General features: G+C 40.0%; 1 protein-coding gene across 2 annotated transcripts in view; it reads left to right on the top strand.

Annotated features, from left to right (window-relative positions):
- Positions 1–21,898, top strand: part of GREB1 (growth regulating estrogen receptor binding 1) — a 158,082-nt gene that overhangs the window by 53,800 nt on the left and 82,384 nt on the right. The window contains exon 1 of one of the 2 annotated variants that reach the window (XM_038397261.2): positions 8,576–8,685. The exons of the other annotated variant lie outside the window; for it this stretch is intronic. The gene's annotated coding sequence lies outside the window, so the exon portion shown is untranslated. Of the gene's footprint in view, positions 1–8,575; positions 8,686–21,898 lie in introns of those variants that run through there. 2 annotated transcript variants of the gene reach the window in all.

Here is a 21,898-nt window from a genome sequence, read left to right as displayed (position 1 = left end):
ACATTGTTATTTTGTGAACACAGCCTCATTTAATAAATATATGTTTAATTCTCCTCAATGGATTCATCTGTATTTGGAGCTCACTATAATTTAGGAACTGTGGGTGAAATCCATTGAGGTTGATGGGTGTGTTAGCAATATATTTAAATGGGGCCAAGATTTCACCCTGTGCCACCCTGGAAGTGTAATGGTGTTGCCCAGCTACTGCAGTTTGTGGGTAGAGCTGAATGAAGATTTTTTGTCAGATTTTTTTTTGTGGTCCTATATTTGTTGTTTTCAAATAGGGCATGGGAAAGTTAGTATTTTTTCAACAAAACTACAGTCATTTCAAGTAAATTGGCATTTTAAATAAATATTTAACATAAAATTTAGACAGAGGAAGGATGGTCCAGTGGTTAGTACATTATCTTGGGAGTCAGGAGATCTGCGTTTCATTCTCTACATTGCCGCAGACTTCCTGTATGACATTGGGCAAATTATTTAGTGTCTTTGTGCCCACATTCCCCATCTGTAAAATGGGAGTAACAGCTCTTGCCTACCTTACAAAGGTGTTGTGAAGATAAACACATTAAAGACTGTGAGGTGTTCAGATACTGTGGTAAGTGGGCCATGTAAGTACCTCAGATTAGGATGGAAGGTGTTTAAATTTTTGGCACCCAACCGGAGACACATTCAAGAGGCCTGGTTTGCAGAAAGTGCTGAGCTCCTACTTCTGAAAATCAGGCCGTGGTGAGGTGTTTCAGTTTCAGTACCCAAAATCACTAGTCACTTTTAAAAAGTTAAGCACTTAATTTTTTGAATATAATTGGCCAAATATCAGAAAATGAATTGAAGAAAAATGTGATTTTAAAAAAGATAAATGAAAGAGATTAAAAACTATGTTCAGGTGTGAAAGAAACTTCTATCTATTAAAAAGAGGAAAGTTGTTTTAATACCCTAAATCAATTTGGATTAGAATCTGTGACACTTATGCCTCCACTCATTAGTTGAGCTTCTTGGTGCATGAAAAAGAAGCTTCAGTTTCCCAACAGTAGGAATGGCCTTCCTTGCATGTAGAGGAGGATTTGTCATTTAATCCTTTGAGTGCTGCACAATGGCACTGATATTTTCAAGGGTCCACTCTTATCCTATCTACTTGCTTCACTTGTTGATCTATAACCCTGCCCTGTGCTCATAACTGCCTTCATATTGGTCTGGTCATTTTTATTCTGACAAAGCTTTGGGGCTTCCCCTTGATCTTCCTCACTTCATAGGGGAGTTGTGAGGATAAATACATTAAAGATTGTGAAGTGCTCAGTTTATTACAGTAATAGGGGCCTTGCAAGTACTTATAATAGATAATAGTGGGATGTTAGCAACACTATATTTAGTAAGAACATAAGAATGGCCATACTGTGTCAGACCAGTGCTCTATCTAGCCAAGTATCTTGTCGTCTGACAATGGCTGGTGCCAAATGCTTCAGAGGGAATGAACAGAACAGGGCAATTTATCGAGCGATCCATCCCCTGTCATCCAGTCCCAGTTTCTAGCAGTCAGAGGTTTAGGGACACCCAGAGCATGGGGTTGCATCCCTGATCATTGCCGCTAATAGCCATTGATGGAGCTATCCTCCATGAACTCATCTAATTCTTTTATGAACCACTTATGCTTTTGGCCTTCACAACATCTCCTGGCAGTGAGTTCCACAGGCTGGCTGTATGTTACGTAAAGAAATACTTCCTTTTTTTTGTTTTAAACCTGCTGCCTATTCATTTCTTTGGGTGAGCCCTGGTTTGTGTGTTATGTGAAGGGGTAAATAACAGTTTCATTATCTGCTTTCTCGACACCATTCATGATTTTATAGACCCCTGTCATAGCCTCAGTCATGTCTTCCCTAAGATGAACAGTCCCAGCCTTTTTAATCGCTCCTCATATGGAAGCTGGTCCACATCCTTAATCATTTCTGTTGTCCTTCTCAGTTTCCCCCCCCCCCCAGTTCTAACATATGTATATTTTGAGATGGGGCAAGCAGTATTCCAGGTATGGGCATACCCTGGATTTATATAGTGGCATCATATTTGCTGTCTTATTATCTGTCCCTTTCCTAATGGTTTCTAACATTCATGGTTGAAGTTGAGACTAGCTTCCTGCCTAACAGTTGGTTTTTGCTTAAACAGATACTAAAATAAATGGGAGGTTCCCGTTTTTGCGGGGAATAACACAGAAGAGAGACAAAGGGAATTCACAAAAAGAAAAGGAGGACTTGTGGCACCTTAGAGGCTAACAAATTTATTTGAGCATAAGTTTTCGTGAGCTACAGCTCACTTCGTCGGATTAATTCAGTGGAAAATACAGTGGGGAGATTTATATACATAGAGAACATGAAACAATGGGTGTTACCATACACACTGTAACCAGAGTGATCACTTAAGGTGAGCTATTACCAGCAGGAGAGCCAGGGGGTGGGGGGAGAACTTTTTGTAGTGATAATCAAGGTGGGCCATTTCCAGCAATTGACAAGAATGTCTGAGGAACAGTTGGGGGGGTGGAATAAACATGGGGAAATAGTTTTACTTTGTGTAATGACCCATCCGCTCCCAGTCTCTATTCAAGCCTAAATTAATTGTATCCAGTTTGCAAATTAATTCCAATTCAGCAGTCAGGAAATTCACTTTCCAGAAAACTTGGTGGGACAAAGTCAGAAACATTAACTGCTATAAGAATATTGATAATTCTGCAGGCCTTTTTTTTTTAATGTGCTATTTGGGCATTTACATTAGTTTTGATTTCTGTATTTATTTGCCTGTGAACAGTATGACTGAAAAAGCTTTGATTTTTTTGGTTTGTTTTAATGATTTAGAGCAGGGGTTCTCAAACTTCACTGCACCATGATCCCCTTCTGACAAAATTGCCACATAACCCTGGGGGGAGGAGGGGGAAGACCGAAGCCTGAGCCTTCCGAGGCCCCGGGCAGAGGGGCCAAAGCCGAAGCCCCAAGGGCTTCATCCCCAGGTTGGGAGCCTGTAACCAGAGCCCCACCACCTCGGATTACAGCTTCAGCCTCAGGCCCCAGCAAGTCAGACGCCAGCCCTGGCGATCCCATTAAAACAGTGTCGCAGCCCACTTTAGGGGCCCGGCCCACAGTTTGAGAACTGGTGATTTAGAGTATTAACAGAAGTCACTTCATGTAATATTGGTAGTTGGAAAAAATGATTGTTACTATCTCAAGTGTCCCAATATTGTATGGGACAAAAGTGAACTTTTTTTTCCTTGGCATAGTTGAATTGGTTATAAAACAATGTGTCTGATTAATAATGCATTCTATTGAAAAGGAATAGGAGGTTTGCTTAAGTATGATTCACCATTGTCTGGTACAATAATTATAAGTCTTTTGGTTGCTTTTAGGTCAGAATGACCCTGTTTGTTATAATTTTTTCAATGTTGGAGTCCTCTGCAGTGGGTGTTTAAAGAGTTTTGCAACAGATACCAGTTTATTGGCTTCACTGTTTTTTAGTAAGTACGTAACAGCCCGTATTTTCTTTGTGCCCTTTTTCATGTGGCACTGGAGTGCCAAATTGCTTTATAAAACTTTATATATATATATTTATTACAAATATCTATGATGAGATTTCACAAAATTTTAATAAAGTCCTTCTTACTTTTCAGTAGTCTAGAGAAACAGAGTGCTAGCATCATGCATCTGTCCTGACCCACAAAGATTGGGGTGCAACTAACACTGTCAGGTGGTTTAAATACAGAAAAGTAATATACTCTTACTGTGAGAATGTACTATGTGGCTTTTATAATATACTTTCAGAGGGTCTCCAATCGCTTTACAAATAGTGATTCACAACATTCATATGAGGTCACTAAGTGTTTTTTTTATTCCCGTTTTGCAGAAACTATTGATCAAAGAAGTTGAATAACTGTCTGAAGGTCACACAGCAATTCACACAGCTCGGACTAGAGCTCCTGACTGCTGGGCCTGTACTCTAATTTTGTGTGGGAGGAGGGTTGTCTAATAGTTAGTGTTCATCCATAACCTAATTAGAAATTTAGATTTGATAGATTCAGTTCCCTATTTTCTATGCCCTCCATTATCGTAGTGTCTGAAGCATGAAATGATCTTTAACATAGTTATTCTCATTGCACCCCTGTGAGGTAGGAAAGTACAATTTCCCTCATTTTACAGCTGGGTAACTGGATTGGATGGATTGGATAGAATGGGTACCTCCATTTTTACCGACGACCCACCACCAATATGCACATGAATGCACTCAGACTCACACTTTATCAGCCATATTCTTAAGACAGAAAAATGATGATATAATATGAAAGCAATTTGTCCTATATGCTAAAATAGAATGAAATTAAAGTCTGTACAATATTTTGATCCCAGTATAGGCTTTGGGTAGTATTGTATATAGTGTAACCAAGCAGTAACTTTAAAATATAGATAACGCATTCTCCTTTATGTGCAAAAGTCAGCTATCAATCTAGAAATATACTTTGGCCCAAAACCAACATATTGTATAATAAATGATCTTGGCAACAAGTACCAATAATTATAAATAGCTGGAAGGTAATAGCTATATTATAACAGGAGAGTATTATTTCTTACTTGGATGGTATCTTTGGGTGTGTTGTTGAATTACAGGAGTAATGGTACATAAAGGAGAGTCATGTTATAAAGGTTAAATGGAGAATCTCACTGGACATTTTGGGGTGGCTTTGAAAGTTCTAAAAATAAAGGTGAAGCTTCTGATTAGAACTTGTCTTCTAAGGGACAGAAAACACATCTGATACTATTAACTTGCAAAAAGCTCTTCTGAAGGTGTAAATGGAGTCCATTATCAAGTACCATTTTTTGTGGGGGTAACACAAATGGTAAAAATGCAGCATAAAGTTTTTATGATACTGTTTGCATTGAGGTCCTGATTCAATAAAACGCTTGCACACATACTTAACTTTAAACGTGTGCTAAAGTCCATCTCTATTCAGCAAAGCACTTAACCATGTGTTTAAGTCCCAATGGCACTTAAGCATGTGCTTAAATGCTTTGCTGAATTGGACTACTTGCTTTGGTGGATCAGGCCCTGATGTTCAGCACGTCAGAGGAAGGAGCCCCCGGTCAGGACATACAGATGATAATGGGTTGATCTGATTGTGCTTCTACTGGTATCAAGAAGTTTTCACATCAGAAATGGCCAGTAAAATCACTATATATTTGTCTTCATGAATATGATGTTCATATCCAAGGACTTGCTGGTGCAGGGACTCGCCTTGTGCAGAATCAAAATTGAAACACAATAAACATTAAAGGGAAAAACAGTGCTGAGGTGCTTAAGAAACTTCAAAGGTGTTAAAAAGAAGCATCTGTAATAGCAAGCTGTGTTATGATAACCTAAATCTGTTTGGATTAGAAGCTATGGCATTTATCCCTCCTCTTGCTACTTGAGATTCTTGGTGTATGAAAGAGAAGAATGTCCGAAGAGGTGACTTGACTAAAACAGAGGAAACTTAGGAACAAGTTGAACTTTTGCAGGCATAGTAGAGGCCATATTGTGTCCTTGATTATATCCATTTAACCTATTGAATTAATTGAGGTTTCATGGCCATAAACATGGCCAGAATTTGACTTTAAGATCTTGATTTTTTTGCTTGACTTTAATAAATCCTTCAGTTTTATGCCCCAAAACAATTTCAAGCACATTTATGAATGGTAGAATTTCTATTTTATGAACTAATTGGGGATTGAGGAGTTAATAAAATCAAAAGGCTCATAAAAATGAGCATTTCAAAATTACAGTAGGTTCAAAGCATAAATGAGTCTGGTGTACTGCATCACTTTCTTTTTGTCCTTCAGACCACTGCAAAGCAACTTCTAATGCATTGAAGGCATTGGATTGTGAGGGAATACTGACTTGTTCTTCATTAATATCCTCTAGTTGTGTGATTTTTGTTTTGTTTTTCTCCTCCCTTTCTCCCTAATCATCCTGTTGGGGGAAAAATGGTTTGCAAAATTGGTCATCCATAAGGGTGGTGTTCATAAAAATGGAGGTTCTACTGTAATTTAGATATCTAAATATCTGATTTGTAGGTGAAATAGTTACTTAGATGTCCAAATATTCAGTGTATAACAACTTAATAACTTTGTGTAACAGTAACTGTATGTAACAATAATTTAATATATCTAAATACCTGATTTGTGGGTGAAATTGTATACTTGGACATCTAAGTAACTGTGTGTAACGATTTCAAGAGATGTTATCAGGGTAAAAGTTAAGGACTTTATTGTGCCTTTTAGGCACTGATCTGCATCAGAATAGTATGGGGTTGAACTGCCCCACCAGAAACTCTGGGGCAAGGCACTATGCCTTCTGGAGATGCCCAGTGTAGAAAGGACAAGTCCCTTCTGCTACCCCCCTTTTGGAAGTAGTCTGATGGGGGTAAATGCAAGGAGGGCAGTTATCTCATGGAAAATATATGATTGTGCCCCATGTAACCCACCAATCTGGCCCCACCATTTTAAAGTACAGATTTCCTCACTTATGTTACTGTTAGCAGCTTAGATTATTAGAAGTGAATATTTCAAAACTGAATTTTCCTTTTGGTACTTACGCTGTTTGTTTACTTTTTTGGATTTCTGTCAACTTGAACAACTAACAGCCTATTCAGTGTCATCAGGTTACCTTTATCTGTTCAGTTTCACTTTTATATTCTCATATTTTAGCACAGTGCAGGTGATTGAGCCTAAAATTTTTGGACCCAAGCAGCTAGTCAAAGCTTGGGGCCCTCGGGATGTTTCTGGTGGGAATAGAAATAGATGATGGAGCTTACAAGGATTGTACCAAGTCCTCCTTCTCTGAATACAGGGGGAACCAATGGCAAAAGGAGTAGTCTCTTATCTTACAGGCCCAAGCTCCTTTTCATCCAGCACCTCCAACCCAGAACCTCTCTCTAGGTTTCTCTCACACTCACACCATGCTTACAAGCTTCTACTTTGCTTTTTCATGCTGTCTGTGGTTCTGTCTTCTGCCTTCACCCACTCCCATATCCCCTTACCCAAAACAATACTCAGCAGAAATCCTTCTGCCCTTAAAGTCCAAAGCTCCTGGACAGGTGCACATAACCCTTTTGTCTTAGGTGAGAGCTTGTGACTAATTTATTCTTATTCTCCATCAAAATCAAGGTTTTAACTCAACCCTTAACAAGGTTTCCACTAGCTCATAACAGTATTTTACAAATATTAAGTACAACAGAAAAGATGTTCCATTTTTTAAAAATTCCAGTGGAAATCTCTCTATTTTTTTCACACAAACATATGTATATACCTCCTAAAGATTTACTTCTGGTCTTTACAAACCAAATATTGCAGTATTGTGTTTGTCTATGAGAACCTGAATATGAAGCTGAATAGAAATGGACTATAAACAAAAATGACACCATCTAATCTGTTGTCATTGTTCAGTGTAGGAGAAATGCAAAAACTAAAGTTTGCAGAGTCACAATTCACGTAAGCATGTACTAAGTCCTATTGACTTCAGTTAGGGTCACTGTTTTCAATGGGACTTAAACATGAATAAAATTAAGCATATGCTTAAGTACTTCATTAAACTGGAGCCATAGGGAGAAATAAAGTAGATTTTTAAAACAGTTTCAGTTTTGATCATCTTTGGTGATATATTACAAGTAATATAAGTCAATATTTCATAAATATGATTTTCACCCTGACAAGTGGTCCCTTTACATGTAATACAGTGGTCCCTTTAAATGTAATACTGTAGTTGCTTCTTTGTGCATCCAGCAATATGATGAACATAAAAGGTTTTCCATATACCTATTTACTGTTTAATTTCCTATCCATTTTATTTAGATGACACACAGACAATGTAGCAACATATTTAACTTTCATTCTCCTGTTAATCTTTCCTTCTGTTAACATAATAGAGTCCTGTACAAACAAAAATCTTTTGTTCTCTTCAAGTGTTTTTCTATCTGCATAATGCAAAAGGGCGTTCCTATTTCTTTAAAAAAAATCTGTTGATGTTAATATTGCTTTAGGCCGACAGATTGATATGTACCTGGCTGGGAGCAACATGACCTAGCAAAATACTTCAGTGTTAATAAGACATAAAGTCATACCATTTATCATCTAGCACAGAGGGCACACAAATTATAGAACAGCTTGATAGGTTGTATGAGAGTCTGATTATTTTGTTTTTGTCGTAGCTACAGAGCAGATAGCTTTGAAACCTTCCTGTGTTCTACTGGGACAGAAGAATGTTCATGTCATGACGACCTGACTGAATGTTCAGTTGCGCACTGCACTGACTCAGAAGCCTTAAGTGCTCCTAACCTATACTCCAAAGCAGCAGATTCTCCTAAATCAAAGGAAAGAAAACTCCATGAAGAAAAGGAAAGGAAAGGTTATAAATCTCCCCACTGTATTTTCCACTGAATGCATCCGATGAAGTGAGCTGTAGCTCACGAAAGCTTATGCTCAAATAAATTTGTTAGTCTCTAAGGTGCCACAAATGCTCCTTTTCTTTTTGCAAATACAGACCAACACGGCTGCTACTCTGAATCCATGAAGAAAGTTACTAGCAATTACCACAGGTGTAAATCCTCTGGGATTGCAATCAAAATGTGAAATTTTGAGATTAACTCACTGGGTGAAATCAGGAAGCATAACTTTCTTTAAGGTACAGTGCATTTTGCTATGTGCAAACTTATTTATTTTTATCTGTATCAGTAATATATTCATGATGAGCATTTTGTGATGCTATAGGGATTCCATCAAAATATTAATTTTACCACTGTTAATATTATTATTATTATTCACACTTCTATGTCATTTTGTGTTACAAATAGCATTTTAAAATGCTGTAATTGAAAGAGTTTAAAATTGTCCATGTCTCAGGGTTTTTGTTTTTTTTTAACTTTATGCATTTGTCTGCACTATGTGTGTCCTCTGTGTCGGTCAGTTTCTCCTGTTGGGTAATTGTCTCTTTCCCACAGAAACAAGATAGACATTTAAATAAAGTAGAAAATGATTATTTTAAATCTATAAAAGCTGGGTTTAAAACAGGGAACTTGGACAGATGCCTAAAACTACTTTCAACTTGTTTGTGAAAAGACTGAGGTTTCATCTTAGTGGTGTACCTTTAACCAAAGATGCATTGTTCTAAACACTGTGATTACATGTTTTTTTTTCTGATGTAGTACAGTTTTAAAATAAATTATAAATAGAAATTATTTTGTAAATGAATCGGTGCCTTGATGGTGGTGGATTTTATCTTGCAATGAAATAATATTTAGAGATTTTACTATTTGTTATAACTCTTCAGCAGCTTCATCACAAACAGGATCCAAGATCTTTTAGACTCTCTTCTGCTCGAACTTTTAACATGTATTGAGTCTTCTCCGTGTAGGACTGTATAAAAATGTGGCTCAGACTGAGGAAATCTCTGAGGCTGTCCACATGGAGTTTTTTAGTATTCCACTGTGAAACATGGTACTAGGGTGTGTAGGCAGCACTCTGCAGGAAAGATAGTATATCCCAGGCTGTGTTACCTTTTCCTAAGAATCTCCATGGGGCTGGTGGGGGACAATGTGCACCCCAAGTTTGCCCAGTTCTCTGTGGCCTGCCCGGTCACCAGTGCCTCCTCAGACCTTTGAAGTATCCTCTGTGAAGCCCAGAATAGGTGTGTTTGGGGCAGTATCTAGAGGCGGCTGAGCTCCTCTTTTATCCAGGAGCAAGATGATCCATGCACATAGGGGCCACTATGTGCATGGAGCTGGGAGAGGTATGATCTGGGCCAGTATTATCATGGGAACATTTTCCACTCAGCTCCTACGTGCTACTTCAGCCATCATCTCCTAGCTCTGGTTTGTTCCTTCCTGCTTCTCAACCAACTCATGTGTCTTTATACATGTAATTCTTTTTAAGGGAGTTTAAAAGTGGTCTCTGAAAGAGTTGCTGTAATCAAAAACCAGAAGCTGATCAAAGCAACACTGAAAGTCGAACTAGGGACAGAGCAGAGCTGCTTGACTGGCAACAGGGTCCGGGATCTAGGCTGGGAGAGGAGTAAAGCATGTCAATTGAACTACAAAAAGAAAAGAAGTACTTGTGACACCTTCAAGACTAACAAATTTATTTGAGCATAAGCTTTCGTGAGGTACAGCTCACTTCATTTGATGAAGTGAGCTGTAGCTCACGAAAGCTTATGCTCAAATAAATTTGTTAGTCTCTAAGGTGCCACAAGTACTCCTTTTCTTTTTGCGAATACAGACTAACACGGCTGCTACTCTGAAATTGAACTACAGTTGAAACTGCTGATTAGTGATTTTTTTCTCTCCAGTGTAACACCTGCAAAGTTTGAGATCCTGCAGGAAAATCAAATCTGCATTAGAATACATTGTTTCCTGCAGGGAGGAATGTCAGAGCATCTACAGGATGCAATGCTATTGCCTAAATGTATTTATTGCCACATCATATATTAGGCTTAGTCTGCAGTATTATCGCAATGCTAGACTGTCCTCCAGGTCTACACATGCTTTTCAAGAAGCGGATCCTAGACCTGCTGCTGGGCTAGCAAGGGATTAAATAATGAAATATATGGTTGGCTATACGTTCCTAGACAAAAAACAAAAACAAACCCTTAAACCAGAGTTAGGACTGAGAGTAGGTTTCCAATGAAAACTAACAATGTTGTCAGAAGGTTATAGTTAAGAAACAAACAGAAGTTAAATACCCAAACATCAATAAATGTTCAGTTAAGGTTCCCCTAAAATCTTTTTACTGGCCTAGATCTTCTTCCTCTATTCTATACCTCCCCTCAAATTATGCAACACCTTAATTAAAGAATCTTGTAACCTCTGTGAGAACCACTGTCAAGACGCAAATAATTCAGACTTGGCTAATGAGCTTCCCCCTTCTGTGATATGTAAAGTGTGAGATTTAGAGAGGTTATGAGCATGGTTCTTCTGGAGACTGAATTTACAACTTTTCCCAGACATCTAAAATTAATTATAATCCCCCCGACAGAGTTCCCCATGAGGATTTTTGAATAACTGTTATATTTAGAAAGTAAACTTTGTGAAAGTAGTTTAATATATGAGATCTCAATAAAGATTTGTGATTTAGACCCATTTGAACTTTGTATGGCAAGATATATTACAAACTAGAAGAGGTCAAAAACATAACTTTTTTTTTTCAAAACTGAATAAATATCAAAATTTCCAAACATCATAACTCAAAATGACTTGTATTTCTAGCTTCATATTTTTCAAATAAATTTCGGCTCTGGCTTGGGTCTAGCCATGAGGAACTTCCAGCTCAAAGCAGTTTGTTACTTACTTTATAAAGTAAGTTTTAAAAAGGGCCAAAACTAAGTCTTAAAAGGGGAACTGTTGTTCATGCTTAATTAATGAAAGCAGTCTGGTTGTAAATTGGAGTTCTCTATTTCTCCACAGAAATAGAACACCACAAGCTGTAGCACTGCCAATTTCTGTGCACTGAACTGCCAATAATGCCTCAGGCTGGACCACTAAAACTAATAAATGATCATATTCTTTCACTGATTTATTACTTGGTGGATTTGTGCAATATCTTAGTTGAGCTTTTTGTATTGGTTATTTATAGTGCTGGTCAGGAAATGGTGGTTTATTCCTTTAGAAAATGTAGATGAAACATTTTTCGTTTTTGTCAAAACTTCCTGCAGGAATTTTGTGGGTTACAGTGAAAAATTAGCCCCTTCAAAATAACTGATTTTTTCCAGGTGAAAATTTTCAACCAAAGCCCAAAATATTTTGATTTTTGGGCTGAAATTTTTACTGTTTCAGTGGCCAAAAATGAAAAAGAAAATTGCTTGTATGGCACAAAATGAGCCGTTGGTCTCTGGTGAATTGTTTGATATGTTGTCTGTCAGAGAGTGGCAGCATTGCTTTACTAGCAGGTTTTCCACTTTGGTATGGATCTTTTGAGGTGATTTTCAAAGGCACAGAGGGCAGTTAGGCAACAATGAGCAGATAAATTTTTCATTAGTAAAACCCTAGCAGGAACAGTTATATATTTATTGCAAAAGTATGTATATTAATCTCTGTGAAGGGTGCCAATGTTAAAGAAAAAAACTCCTTATTTTTCTCACCCTGGGCAAGGACACTAATTTCAAAGACTGGATTTGAAATAGTTTTATTTTTAATCCAAAATTGCCAGAAAGCCTGGTGGTCCTCTTCCCCCTTTTGAGCTCTTCTGCATGGTATATTTGAAAGCTTGGCAAATCACATTCTGAATTCTTACTCGGAGATTCTGTTGCCTGGAAACATCAGTCAGCAGAGGAAATCATTATCGGATCACTTTCAGTGCAGAAGAAATCCAGTCTTCATATTGAACTAATTTTCAGGATCAAAATAACAAATGAGATAAAAATAAAAAGAACAGCAAAGAAAGTGGCAGCTCAGAGATCAGACCAGTCCTCTTACAGTATATATCTTTTTATGGAAACAGAAGCAAAACTGTTTTTAGCTGGACAGAGGGGTAGGATTATTTTCTGTTTCCTGCCATCAGCCTTAATCATCAACCTCTGTGGTCAGTGATGAGATACTTTCCAAACTGGTGCTATTAGGAAGCAATTTCTGATCTAATTCCATTGGAGAGGTATGAATTCTAAGATATGATTACAGAAAAGGGTACAGTACTGTGGGAGTTCTAGCTAGGATAACTGTGTTTGAAGTTAAAGCTTTAATGTTGCTTTTAAAATTGTAATGCTGAGGTGGGGATTAGCAAATTGCCATAACCTGACTCCTAAGTGAAAAAGGAGATCTTTTCGTGGTGAGATTCCATTAGCCTTTTGGAACAAGTTGCTACATTTAGAGATTTGGGTTTAAACCTGCATAATACATGACTACAATTAGCACTATAGTTTCTTTGTATAGATTACAGCTGACTAGGGTATGACAACTCCGTCTGCTGACAACCTTCACAGTTTCAAAATTTGTTTTCATTCTGCAATGGAATGAAAAAAAAATATTTTGAATGATTTTGTGAAAAGGATGAAGCTGGGTTAGGACATTAGCCTACGTTGTGGGAGAGTCAGGTTCAAGTCCCTGCTCTATCTGATTCAGAGCAGAGGTTTTCATCCCAGATAATTGCAAATCAGGCTGAGTCTCCCATATCCTAAGACAGTACCCTGACCACCTGGCTTCCCTCTCTGTAAAAACATTCCTGACAAAAGTTTCACGGAAACTGATATAACTTCAATGAACCAGCATGTTTTGCCAAAATTTCACTTTGGCAGAAATATTCTAGCCAGTTCTACTGTAGATGTGCATAGCCCTATATAAGCAAAACCATACCATAGAGCACTACAGTGAATGACAATTTTGTGGTACGCCAGTGACAGCTTCCTTTTCTCTGAAGAGAACTGATATGGTTTTGTACATGGCTGTAGTATTTCTAGTCATATGAATATAATTTTATGAGCATGCAATCTTTAATGTGAGGTTTGTTAAATCAACATATCTATGCAGCTTACACCAGAATTTTGCTTAACAACCAAAGTCTAGTTCTGTTCTTTTCAACTCCTTTTTCTTCACTTGTGTATAAATCTGTGCTCATGAAAGGTGCTGATGGGCATGCCCAGAGAACAGCTCCCATCATTTATCCATGGGGCAAGTACAGCAAAGGAAGTGGACAAACCACTTCCTCACACTGGCCTGCCATTGTGTCTCAGTCCTGACTTAAAGGACAGCCCCTGGGAGTGAAAGTGCCCACTTTGGTGTCATTGAGAGTCAAACGGGAACCAATTAGAACCATTTGTAGGGTTTTTTTAGTGATGTGGATGGCTAGCCACAGTTGAGCTAACTCAGTTATTTTGCATAAGCAAACCACTACCTATGAGATGTAGTGTTGTAACTAATGGGTCTGTTAGATGTTCATATTTGACTTCCAGAATAGAAAGGGTGTGAAATGAAAAAACATTTCTAGACACTGTCCCTCTCTCTAATTTATTAAACTTATTGGGATTAACTGTGGCAGTATTATAGAACTGCAGTCCCTGGGTAAACTTCCTGAGTGCATAAGTGTGTTTTAAAAGGATAGTGTCAATTACGCTTGTCAGATATTAATTTTTTTCTCTCATTTGTATTATTCTTAAATACCAAAATACCATTTCTTTCCTGACTGTTTCTTTTATTTTCCATTTGGTAACCACATATTTTCCCCTTTCTCTCCCATATTTCTTGGAGTGAGCTGTAGCTCACGAAAGCTTATGCTCTAATAAATTTGTTAGTCTCTAAGGTGCCACAAGTACTCCTTTTCTTTTTGCGAATACAGACTAACACGGCTGCTACTCTGAAACCTACTTAAATAGAGGCAGACTCCACTGGCCTTTTTTCCACAACCCCACTTTCTCCAGGCAGTAGGCCCCAGATCCACCAAAGGACTTAGGTGCCTAACTCCCACTTTAGGCTCCGAAATCCCAAATCCTCAAAACCCCTGCTGAGCTGACACCTGAAGTCCTTCAGCACCTACATTTACAACATTAGGTACCTAGGCAACTTGAAGTTTCTGCCTCTGGGCATGAGCACAGCTGCCTAGGTCTGACAGCTAGCACCTCTCTCATGCTAAAGCTTCAATGGGGATTATCCTACCAGGTGAAACTAAACATTTCCCACACCTATCTCACATGTGGGACCCTATCCTATAGGCTTGCTCAAACACACACATAAAAGGGAGGTGGGGGGAGCCAGTGGTCTGGAACTCATCTGGGATGTGTGAGACCCTGGTACAATTCCCCGCTCTGCCTAATGAGAAGAAGGGATTTGAACAAGGGTTCCTGATTTCAGGTCAGTGCCCTGACCCCTGGACTAGAGAGTCATTCTCTCTCTTGTCCAATGCATATTTAATCATTTATACACAGTGAAGCAGCTTCAACAGGAGAGATTTCTACATCAGACTATCCCATAGTCCAGGCGCTCACCTGAGAGATGAGAAGCCCAAGTTCAAATCCCTTCTCATCAGGCAGAGGAGGGAATTGGACTGCCATCTCCCACTTCCTTAGGGAGTGCTATAGCCACTGGGCTAATGGTTTTGGGGGCTCTCCTTCCTCTCCCCTTTTCCAGTCCAGAATAAGACTGCACACAGCCAACAGGTGCAATCACCTTTCTGTGGATTCCTTGGTGGGTTGCCAGGAGAGAGAATGTGCATAGAACATTAGTCTCTACACTCCTGGTTACTTTCCCTACCCAATAATCCTCCTCCTACAAAGCCTTCTCTTCAGACTCCAAGAAAAGGGGGATGGTACCATGGAAGCAGCACATCTCCCTTTCCACACAAGCCAAGCTATGTCTGCCCATGTCGTAGCATTTCCAACTCTCACAAGCTGAAGTGTCTTTTAAAAGCTCCAGCTCCTCAGTTTATATGAATACCTAAAACTCTCATCTTACTACGTTAAAAAAAAAGTAAGCTAGCCATTGGAGTTTCAGAGAGAATCTTAAAATGCACACCCTAAAGGTGCCAAGAACAGAAGGCAAATAAGAACCCAACATTTATTATGTTTAAAATTTCATGATTTTTAAGCCAGCCTCTTTATTTTGGGGGTCCTGAGTCATGACTATTGAGTGCTTGGAGATCATACTGATCATACTGGTTCCTTGCACATGCGGATATTGAGGGCTACATGTGTCTCTGCATATTATTTTGAAATACTTGTCATTTAGGATTTGCATCATTGTTGTACTGATTGCTTTACCATTTTGATCCTGGGTCCTTGCTGCTTTAATCGCTGGCTTGCTTTCACTAGTCATTTCACGTCTGCCTCAGCCATTTGGTTAGACTAATGAACAGTGTAAAAACAAAAAACAAAAAAAACCCACGCGAGGGAGGGAGGATGAAAAAGTTAGCAAATGGGGGAGACTGGAAAAAACAGCGAAGACTGGGGGTATAGTGGGAAGGTAGAAGGTGGGGAGAGACTGCTTCTACTTGGTTGTCCTGGGACTTGTGGGCCTGTTAGAACCAAAAAAGCTCATGCACATATTCCTGTCCAAGAGATCCATTATTGTGGTAATACACTTTTGAACCTAATCTTCCCAAAATAGAATTAATATATTTGTTCATAAATTCATAGCTTAAGGCCCTAAGGGACCATTGGATCATCAACTCTGACCACCTGTGCATCAAAGGCCATTACATTTCACTATGTTAGTCCCGTATTGACCCCAATAACTTATGTTGCACTAAAGCACCACTTCCAGAAAAGTATCCAATGTTAACGTGAAGACTCAGAGCCAGTGTTAGTTTGAAGGTCTCCACAGCTAACTCTTTTAGGACTCTTGAGCGCAAGTAATCTAGGCCTGTTGATTTAAAAATGTTTATCCCTAGTAGATGTCGTTTAACAATCTCCTTAGTTACTAATTGACTCATCATCCTTGTGATATGAATTCATCATCCTGTTTCTTTCAAAATACAGAATAAATATTTATTGAACACTTCTGCCTTTTCTACATCATTATTATAATTTTACCACCTCTACTAATGGGTCTATACCATTGTTCGGATATCTTTTGTTTCTAATATACTTAAAATCCTCCTCCTTATTGTCCTTAGCCCTGCTACCCATAATTTTTCCCTGATTTCTTTAGTTTCCCTTATCAGTTTTGTGTCATTCATAATTTCTAATTTATATTGACTGTCTCCTTCTCAATAATAGCTGCATTTACTGTACTATATGAATTCTACTAAATATACATTTCTTGGCCCAGGCCTGGCACTGTACCTTCTTTCCTAAAGTCCTTATTCCAAAATCTCCAAATAGAAGGAATAGAAATAATGTAAATATTTATGTTGTGGTAGTACATTATGGTAGAATTGGAGCCCTGTAATGCTGGATGCTATACAAACTTGCAGCCAATTTTTGTGTGAGGTTTGCACTTTGGTTGATCTTATTAAACGCGGGAGTTCTAGCTGAATCCTTTTACTTTGACTGGATCTCCTTTTGCTATAGATTCCCCCATATTCTACCATGATTAATCCTCTGGCTTCCTGACTGAGAAGGAACTGACTTTGCAACCCTGGGGAAAGGGCCACTTCAGAGTAATGCAAGTGGCTTCATTTTTCAAGGTCTGGGTGTAAAGACCAAACCTGGCAATTGAACTTGACCTTGAGTCTCTTCCCTGATACACTGGAATAGTAATCCTGAGTCAAGGTGGCCATCCTTCTCCTTCCATATTGCACAAACACCCCTTGCTGTAGGAATTTTGCTTATTCTGTGGTTAGAGGCTGAGTGCTGATCTCTCTGGATTCACATAGACCTCTTGCTACCGCTTTCCATTTTTAGGATGGCTCTTTTCTTGTTTACTGTGCCAGTTATCTTTAACGTGCAAGGCAGCATTTTCTGAGAGATCCCATTATATTGTCCTAAACTGCTTTGTTGGAGGCAACATCTATTGCTTTGATGCTGATGTGTCTGTGTGATCCTAGTCTCCTGTTTATCATGGATTTAAGCAGCAGTGGATGGTATTTTTCCTCTGTATCCTCTCCATGGTGACTGACAATGTGATAAATCAAAGAGAAACTCTTTATCAGTAGCCAGGATATTGGGCTATCCTGCTGCTGCATTAGCCCTCTCAATTGATCTGGTCACTGTCTCCGATTGTTGCTTGGAATTTCACAGGCATTTGAAACTTCTGCCTGTGCCACCCACTTGTAGCCAAGAGAGAGAGACATAAATCTGGGCTGTAAATGCCAAGTCCAGTGGACCAGGAAAATAGGCTTACTGTGATCAGTGCCTGGAGCCAGGAGCCAGCATTTGACAACTCAGGTACCACATTCTGGGTGGGTGGGGTACAGCCTCCCAAGTTTAAAAGAAATGGCTGGTCTTGATGGTTGGGAGGAATGTCAGTCATCCTACAGCTAGTAGGAAACAACCCTTCCATAGCTTGCTTATATTGGCATTAAAAGCCCTCTCTCAAGCAGCTGGGAGGGCTCATTCTGCTGAAATGGCAGGTTTAGTGTTAGCGTGAAAGCTTCTGCAACAGTGTTTGATGTTGGGAAGTGGGTAGAAAAGAAAGTCCATTCCTTCTGCCGGTAGCTTACACAGTGTGCTCCACGTCCTGAATGTATAACTGCATTTGACCAAACAGCATTCAAGGACTCCCCAGCTCTATCCACCTGCAGCAATCCATGAATGTCATATGTGTAGAAAAGCTGAATGCTGCTATGAAATCTGGGGTAGTGTCATTTTGATTCCAGGGTCAAACTCCTGTGGAATAGAGCCTCACAATATAGGGTCAGTGGTATAAGCTTTCAGAACATATTATTTGAAGATTGTGAGTTTGGGTCTGGGTGCCAGGGAACCCCAAAGAGTATGTGATCAAGGTAGGGTTGCCAACTTTCTACTCCCACAAAACCGAATACCCTTGCCCCACACCATGCCCCGCCCCTCCTCCGAGTCCCCAGCCCTGTCCCACCCCTCCTCTGAGGCCACCCCCACTGCTCACTCCATCCCCCCTCCCTCTGGTGCTTGCTCTCCCCACCCTCACTCACTTGCTCATTTTCACTGGACTGGCTCAAGGGATTGGGGTGCGGGCTCCGGGGTGGGGCCAGAAATGAGGAGTTCAGGGTGCAGGAGGGGGCTGTAGGCTGAGGCAGTGGGTTGGGTTGCGAGAGGGGGTGAGGACTTTGGTTGGGGGTGCAAGCTCTGGGGTGGGGCCAGGGATGAGGAGTTTGGGGTGAAGGAGGGGGCTCTGGGCTGGGACTGAGGGGTTTAGAGTGCAGGGGGGGCTCTGGGCTGGGATCAAGGGGTTCAGAGGGCAGGAGGGGGATCAGGGCTGGGGCAGGTGTTGGGGCTCTGGAGGTGGTCAGGGGTGCAGGCTCCAGGCGGCACTTGCCACTGCTTCCAGAAGCTGCTTGACATATGTCCCTCTCCGGCTCCTACATGGAGGCACAGCCAGGAGGCTCCAGGTGCCACCCGTCCGCAGTTGCAGCCTATGCAGCTCCCATTGGCCGTGATTCCCAGCCAATGGGAGCTGCAGAGCCAGTGCTTGGGGCAGAAGCAGCGTGTGGCACCTCCTGACTGCCCCTATGCATAGGAGCAGAGGCAGGGACATGCCACTGCTTCCAGGAGCCACATGGAGCCATGACAGGCAGGGAGCCTGCCTTAGTTCTGCTGTGCTGCTGACCGGAGCTGCCAGGATCCCTTTTCGACCGGGCATTCTGGTCGAAAACTGGACACCTGGCAACCCTAGATCAAGGCTCTGATTTTAAACTGTGTTTGAGTAGGCAGATATTCAGAGACTTAGTAGTAGCATACTGCAAATGGTAACCTTACCAATATCGATATGGTTCAGTTGGTAAGTTACAGGGTTGGGAATCAGGAGACTTGAGTTCTAGTCCTGTCACTGTTCTGCTGTGCCACCTTGAGCATGTCACTTCACCTCTTTGAGCTCTCACTTTCACCATCTATAAAATTGAGTTAGATTTACAAAGGAGAATAAGAATAAGGAGAATGGGTTCATATGGCCCCCATCACCAAAACATCTTAGCACTTAGATTTTGGGGGTGAAATATTATTATTTCTTATATACTTTTGAAAATCCCCTCGTTATGGCCCTAACCAATAGTATATTTTTACTACTAATTATTAACCAATGCAATGTTAGAAAGAGCTTACTTTTTTAGGGGCTTCCCATTTTTTGCATTTGAAACCTGTTAACTTTTATAAAAATTCAGACTAGCCAGTTAAGACCACATGTGTCCTAATTTTCATATTTGGAATGTGAGATATTAATAAAGGACTAGGTCCTTCATTAGGAATGAAATTGTCAGTGACTGGTACCACATAGAAGTGTTTTGGGCTTAGGTGGAATGTGAGTGGCTGAAGGTTCTTTCAGAAATACTCAAGCTAAAAATCACTGTTAATGTAGAAAAATAATGCTTGATTTTTTCTCACCTATATCATTTTTACTTTAATGTAACTCATTGACTTTTTTGGAGTTAGGCCTGATTTACACAAGTATAAATGAGAGGAGAATTAGACCCATAACCCAATAGTTTAAAATGGCTTCACTTTCCCTGATCACTTAATTTACTTGTGTCTGTGATGGTGGTATCTGAAATATTCACAGACCTGGAGATGGAATTTCTGCTCTTTCCATTGGCTGACTTGCTATGAACACATATTTTTACATTCCACTTAACAATACACATATTTCTATTCCAAAGAAAGAAAAGATAATAGAGTAACAGGTGTTTTTTGAGTGGGGCAGAGTTTATAAACTGGAAGAACCTTGAAAATTTCCTATAGAATATGTTCCCACCTATAAGAACTAGATGCAAATATCACTGAAGCATATGATGCTGTAAAAACATAAAATTTAGAAAACAGTGTGTCCTTAAAAACAAAGAAAACATGGGTATAGAGTCACACAAGGAGGTACAGACCCTCAGTAAAGCAAACAGCCCTTTGTTTCTCTTTGTTTAGGACATTTCTGGGGCAGATAGGTAACATTCCAGTATTGCGTTTGAATTGTATCTACATGTTACATTTCTAGGTCATTCTTATACAGTGGGGGTCTTGTAAAGGATTTCATGTGAATTCAAAACCTTCTTATGTTTCACATGTTTTAAATAGGATTTCCCAGAGGTAAAAGAGTTTGTAGGTCCTTGATCCATCTAGTCATGATAGGTGTTTCTTCAGTAAAGCAATTCATCTCTTTCTAATACTGTAGTATATGGGCACCTTTAGCTTTGTGCTCTTTCATTGTGCTCTGTCAGACATGTAAAGGCAGAAAATAGCCTCTGGGCAGCCCTCCACCTGAACAACAGGATCCTGTCAGTGGGTGGGAGTAAACTGAGCAGGCTTTGGTCTGTTAGGGTTAGACTGTGTTTCTGCTCTTAGCCCTTAGTAAGGGGGCTGCATGTGCTGCTCTCAAAGGGACACAATTCTTCCCTCTTTCCATGCTTGCTTTGGGTAGGGGGAGGAGTAATTTATTGAAGTGCAGCATATTTCCCCCAGCATGCCCAGCCAGCTCTGCTGATGAGCATGTGGATGGGAGGGTCAGAGCCAAGACTTCATCCGCTCTCCAGCCCTGTTTGCACTTACTCTTAGGGAGCAGCATCCAGAGCAAAGCCCTGAACTCAGGACAGGGCACACAGGCAAGATCAAGGTAGCTCTAAAGCCCAACTTGGCCACATTGTAGGTAGTCACAATCTAGTCCTTGCTGAGAAAGTGTCAGTCCTGCTCCCACTCTAGTCAAGGACTCTTTATTAGTCACTTCAGTGAGAGCAGGACTGAGCTGTGCATCAATAACATTTTCCTATGTGGACATAATCAGGTCTTACGGATCTTGGAATTTAAGTCTAATGGTCTCGTTTATTTACTAAAAAGAAAAGGAGTACTTGTGGCACCTTAGAGACTAACAAATTTATTAGAGCATAAGCTTTCGTGAGCTACAGCTCACTTCATCGGATGCATTTGGCAGATTTCCACTCTATACGGCTAAATTCAGTGCCTTGCATAATGACAGGTTTCAGAGTAGCAGCCGTGTTAGTCTGTATTCGCAAAAAGAAAAGGAGTACTTGTGGCACCTTAGAGACTAACAAATTTATTAGAGCATAAGCTTTCGTGAGTGAGCTGTAGCTCACGAAAGCTTATGCTCTAATAAATTTGTTAGTCTCTAAGGTGCCATAGCAGCCGTGTTAGTCTGTATTCGCAAAAAGAAAAGGAGTACTTGTGGCACCTTAGAGACTAACAAATTTATTAGAGCATAAGCTTTCGTGAGTGAGCTGTAGCTCACGAAAGCTTATGCTCTAATAAATTTGTTAGTCTCTAAGGTGCCACAAGTACTCCTTTTCTTTTTGCGAATACAGACTAACACGGCTGCTACTCTGAAACCTGTTTATTTACTAACACTCTC

This window comes from Dermochelys coriacea, chromosome 3, assembly GCF_009764565.3.
Source record: "Dermochelys coriacea isolate rDerCor1 chromosome 3, rDerCor1.pri.v4, whole genome shotgun sequence".
Taxonomy (NCBI): domain Eukaryota; kingdom Metazoa; phylum Chordata; order Testudines; family Dermochelyidae; genus Dermochelys; species Dermochelys coriacea.
This window is presented reverse-complemented; position numbering and strand designations above follow the sequence as displayed.